Source organism: Lycium barbarum, chromosome 8 (assembly GCF_019175385.1).
Source record: "Lycium barbarum isolate Lr01 chromosome 8, ASM1917538v2, whole genome shotgun sequence".
In the NCBI taxonomy this organism is placed as follows: domain Eukaryota; kingdom Viridiplantae; phylum Streptophyta; class Magnoliopsida; order Solanales; family Solanaceae; genus Lycium; species Lycium barbarum.
In genome coordinates, this window is record NC_083344.1 from 91472901 (window position 1) to 91478720 (window position 5820).

The following is a 5820-nucleotide window of genomic DNA, read 5'->3' on the forward strand; positions in this document are numbered from 1 at the left end:
TATAATTGAAATATTATGTCCAACAATCAATATTTTAATTTTTGTCCGTTTATTAAATTACCTACTTTACTCTATATGTACGTGTATACATTAGGTATACATATATATGTATACATTATATACATAAAAGGGTCAGCCTTTTTTTTTTATGACATGTCTAGCCCAAAACAGGCTATGACCCGACCCAGTCCCGCGTACAAATAAAGGGTACCCCTTTTCATTAGTTACACCAAACGAACCCTAACCCCCCCCCCCCCCCTCTCCCCTTCTCTCTCTCTTCCCTTTCTTCACAAACCCTAGGAGCCGACGCCTGTCTCTCTTTCTCTCTCGTCCTAAATATGGAAAATTCACTGAGTAAATGTAAGATGCACAACTTTGCAGCATTATTTACATGAAACAAAGTAATTCCAAGGTTTGTTTTCATCCAGATCTTTCCCAAACGTAGTAATAGACTTTTTCTTTTGCTTTTCTTTTGCAATTATTCAGTCAAAAGTTGATTATTGCTGTCTTATTTGTTGTACTGTGTTCATTTTGCTCAAACTTCATTGGTTGGGGACGAATGGGTTGGATCGAGTCCAACGAGGCTCATATCTGACCATTCATTTGCTGCTGGAATCATTTTAAGCTATAGATGTTGTTTTACATGGCTAATTTCTGAGAAACTAGTTGTCCCACATTGGTGTTTTTGACGGTTTTGAACAATTTTGGGGTTCTATAGAACCCCACCCTCACCCTAAAAAGAGGTCGAAAAAAGTGGGGAACAACCTCAAGAGGCTAGAAGTTTCGATTTTAAGTTTCTCAGTATAAAAATTTTAGACTTTGACCTTAAAAGTTGAAGTTTTCTCTAAGTTCTAAAATTATTTTCTTTTGTTGTTCTATATTTTGTGTGGCTGAGTCTCGAAATTGGAAGCACACGGCTCCAAAGTCCATTTGTTTCTTGGCTGCACATATAAAAGGTAATTCCTTATCATTTTTTTCCCTTATTTAGATTTTGCTTAGTCTAAGGATGTTACACTAGCTAGTCTGTTTGTGTCTTGCTTAATTTAAGTGTTTGCTAATGCTGGTTCATGTTGTTAAGTGCTTTCCTATCTAGTTATGTGCTTAATTTATGATTCACTTAAGTAAATGGTGTAACTAGTTTGAATGTCACGTTGGATCCTACCAAACATGGGTTGATTGGTCTTCATAGTAGGTTGTTCTGCTTATGTGATCTTCATGCTTCTACTTAAGCATGAAATAATGTGGTTATTGTATCTTGAACATGTTTTTCATCCTAAATGATCTCACTCACATAGAATAAGGTAAACTAGGACTAATTAATAGTTTTTCTTAACTGGTTTGTAATGGTAAATGGAGTTTGATTCAATTTGGCTTTTTTGTTTGATAATGACTCAATTAGTTGGTTAACTAGTAATTGAAGGTTATGTGATCATGGCTCCGCCTAGTTTAAACTGGAATGTGTTTTAAACTACCTAGATCTTTTAAGTAATCTTTAAATTAATGTGATTAGGGACCTGAATGTGGACCTGGTTTGGTTTGTTTGACTGTCTTAATCCCCTGTTTGAATTTGTTGGGCTTAAACATATGGTGTTTACAAACCTATCTTGGTGTGGCTTACATTACAAGACCTATATCTTGAAACTAGGCCATATTTCTAAGCTCTAAAGGGTTTGATGGAACTGGAAAGAAGGGGTAAACCTTTTAGGATTAGGTCTAACTTGAAGTTGATTAAAATGTATCTAATTTAGTTTTGCTAACATAGCAAAGTGGCTGTTGAGTCTTAACCTATTACGGGCTGCATTAAAGGCTGAAAGATGTAAAAATGGAAGAGAAATTGTTGTCAAGGATCTGAAAATTTGTTTTCTGTTGTCTTTAATCTCTTTGTTCCTTTTCCCCAGCCCCATTATGTGTCCTGTTTGATTGGAGAAGTAACTTATGTTATGAAAGTGAGCTGGTGTTTTATAAGTCCTTCAACCTGCTTTAATGTTTCTTCATGGATTGACCCTGGTTCAATAGGTGACCTTAAGTGTCTAATTGATAATTTAAAGTAGTATGAAGATGGGGAAGTAAAGCAGGTCTAGTTATGCCTTGCTAGGTCTTGAATAGTTAAAAGATTGAGATTTGTCTTTAAAAATATGAAACCTATTTTTTGTACATTGATAAGGAACATGGTCTGGAAATGACTGTTGACAACACCGTTTGCTTAGGCCTGAGATGAGATTAAAATATAGGATCATGTAAGTCCTGTTCGGATAAAAAGGGTTTAAAACAGGTTTGTAGGTAAAATATTAAGATAATTTGGCTTTTATAATCTGAGCTGTCCAACCCCTTAGCATGTTTAAGGATGAGAGGAGAGGAGAGGACCATGAGTGTAGGTATAAACTACTTGACAATGGGAAGCCTTTTAAAGACATCTTAGGAGAAGGTTGAGAAAGGACCAAGCCCCACTTGGTCCATAGTATCTAACTTCCCAAATAAAAGATTGTCATGGCATATCCCACAAGGCTATGGGGTGCAACTTACCATGTTTACGCACTTGGTTGACTCTCCCTATTATTGAGTTAAATGAATCTTAGAAAATGGACTTCCCCTTGCATTAATAGTTGTTCACTTAGATCACTAAACCTGGTTATAATGCTTGCTGTTTGGGTTAAAATGAACCTACTGACTATTCAGTTCTACCTTAGGAATTAGTTGACTAAACTAGGTGATACACATTAGTTTGAGGATTTTAGACATTGATTAAAACTGGAAAAGGAGAAAGACTTCAAGTAGGTATATGTTTACTGATTACTAAAAATGAATCAAATGTTTTATATATTTGGATAGTATAATAAGTTGTGAGGACCCTCTAATATCTGTTGGGGCTTGACTCATGACTAAGTCTCGCATAGGGTTCTGTATGCATTAGCTTAGTCTCATCTGTGCTTGAATTGTTTTCTTTAAAACACTAGAGTACTAATGAAAGGAAAAGAGGAGTAGCTTAGTATTAATTTAAATTAGTAGTATGATGACATGGGAATACATTTAGTTTCTTTTTTTTTCTTTATTATACTCTAGATAATGTACCATGTCTTGAACCTTTAGGATTTGTCCTTAATCTTACTAGTCTAAACCTGGTTAAAGGGTAATGAATGAGTTTGGCCTTGTTTGAACAATGCACTGCTTCTTAGCACAACATTAAGCATCAGCCAGGGGCATAATAGCAACAGAAGTGAGCTTTGAAATGATCCCAGGTGAATTGTGAATAATATTTAGTTAAAAAGTGAGAAAGTTAAGAGCAGGCCACTAATTGTGAATGGTGAGGTAAATCATGCACATCTTCTTACGGGATTAATCTGTATTCTATAATGGAATAGGACTAGAGGAGAAAATCTAAAAGGGATTTCAAAACTCTGAACCTTAAAATATTGAATCTTCTGTGTACCCTTGGGACTGCTTGCCTTTCTGTTTGTTTAAAGTGTGTATGAAAATACAGTTCCTATACTTAAAGACTGCATATCTTGCATAGAATTACTTGGACTTAAGATATCTTGGCATTGCTTATACTTGACTTTACCTGTACTCTAGTTGCTCGTCTTGATCTTTAACTGAATGAACTTGAGGGTAATGCAACATTTTACTTGTGACCATTAAGCCAGAAAAGCCATGACTTTTCCTGTATTTTTTTGGCATAATTAGATCTGCCTGTGCTCTGTTTCTGTTGATGTCATAGCCATTAGAGATCAGTTACTTACCTTGTGTGTTGCTTATTGGCAGGTGATTTCTTCAATTGGAGAACTCTGATCCATATGTTTAAGTTATCCATACCATGTCCACTAGTGTTACAGACCCTGTCTTCCTGCACATCCTCTGCATTATGTGTAAAATTATCCAGGCCTAAAATATGGTGTATAAAGGTTATGTGAATACCTACTTTGGCTGTGCATAAGTCATCTACACTTGTTGTGGGCATTGTATGAGTGACCTTGTATGGTCTCTGTAGGTGTTAAATCTGCTGCTTGCTTATGTTTACATTGTATTAGTACTGAGGTTTGCTTCCCCTATGTTTATATGCCTAATCTGTGTCTTGGCTATCCTCTATCTATGTCCTGCAGTTTACCCTTGATCTCTCTATGTCTATGTGCCCTTACTTGTTTTGTTTACACAATGTCTACTTGATTCAAGACTTCTTTGAACTATGCTACGTCTATGTACCTGTTGATGTTGTGAATATTTGGTTCAGTCTAGCTTTGATCACATTATATCCATGTATGCTATTTCATCCTTGTCTAAGTTATATTCAGTTATCTTGGTTTTGGATTTACTAGAATATTACACCTGCTCATTGTCCATTCATCTCTTCTCCTCCTACTCTTTACTTGTTCCTATTAATTTATGGCTATTCTATAACTATGTGCATCAGACTTGTTTTATCTGTTTCCAAGCCTATATGTGGATATGTAAATCTGTGTCCTTCATGGCTGTATTGGCTGAGAGAACAAAGCAGTTTGGGGGGGGGGGGGGGGGGGGGCCTGGTCCGAACCTTCCCCTGGTGACCAGCCATGCCGGAGGTTCATGAAACCTCTTGGAACTTGTGCGGCATCAGGAGTACGGATGGTGATGACTTTTCCCACCACTACCCAAGTCTTCTCCAATAAAGTCTAAGGGCATAGAGGTGCATATGCATACTACAGGACTTGTGAATAGATATGATGATATATATGTATGTGTGTACAGCTATGTATGTGATAAGATTGGTAAAAATATAAACTAACCCGGGTCCCTCTTTTTCCTCTTTCTCACTACATGGCCATTTGGGTCGAGGTCCAGCCACTCCATTGGGCCTAGGAAAATTCTTTCAAAGATTTATTGAGTCGGAGAAAGAAGGGGAAGCTAATATATATTGAAGGCCCAGTCATGGGTGAAAATGACATGAAGGCCCAACCATGGGTGGGAATGGTTAACTAGGGGTTTGGTACACCCCTAGTCTATCCCTCCTACGTTATTTATGTTGTTCCAGCTTTTCTTAATATGTTGTATTGTATTCATACTTGTAAAAAACTCACATTATTATTGGAATCGGTTATGGTTTGAACTAGACATCGTAGGAAAACGGTACTTATGCCGTTTAGTAGACTTTTTAGGTCCCCAAACGATTTAAAAAAATAAATAGATTTAGTATAACAGTTTCAAAACTTAAAAGGATAATAAGAAAATACCTTTTTGGTGCCATTTCAAAACGGACATAAAGGTGTTTTAATAATACAAATATTATGTCATTTCGCCAAAAAAACCAGCTCAATTTTGCAATAGAACAATGTGTCTTCAAAATTAAACCCAATTTTGGACAGAATTTGAATTAGAGTAAGCTGATTTTTGGGCCAAGCCCCGTAATAAAACCAAAGACTTTGGGAGGCAATGCATTTTCAAAATTAAACCCAGATTTGGACTGGAATCAAAATAAATTGATTTTTGGGCCAAGACCTAGCGAAGCTGAAGACTTTTTGGAGGCAAAGCCCACTTAAAACTTACACTACTTGGGCAATGACCCTAATTGATAAAAAAAAAAAAAAAAAAAAAAGAGGAAAGAAAACGGTTTTAATTGGGCTTAAGCCCAATCATAAAATAAAGGAAAATTTACTGGACATAACTACCTCTAAGAATTATTTATTAATAATAATTACCTTTTATTTTATTTATTTTTAGTAGCTTAAATTAATTTCAAAATTACTAGTTGTAATTGATCGACAAGCGTCTCTGTATTTCCCCTAAACTTACGGCCCATGTTCCCCAATAACTCCCAATCTCTTCTCTTTTCAAATTAATTTCTCTCCCATC

The 5820-nt window shown here is 36.0% G+C and overlaps 1 long non-coding RNA gene across 1 annotated transcript; it reads left to right on the forward strand.

The window, feature by feature from the left end:
* The first annotated feature begins 259 nt into the window (after positions 1–259).
* LOC132606298 (uncharacterized) lies at positions 260–5082 on the forward strand. Its single transcript, XR_009569684.1, has 2 exons — positions 260–956; positions 3760–5082. It is a non-coding gene; the product is annotated as an uncharacterized LOC132606298 (long non-coding RNA).
* Positions 5083–5820: the final 738 nt, after the last annotated feature.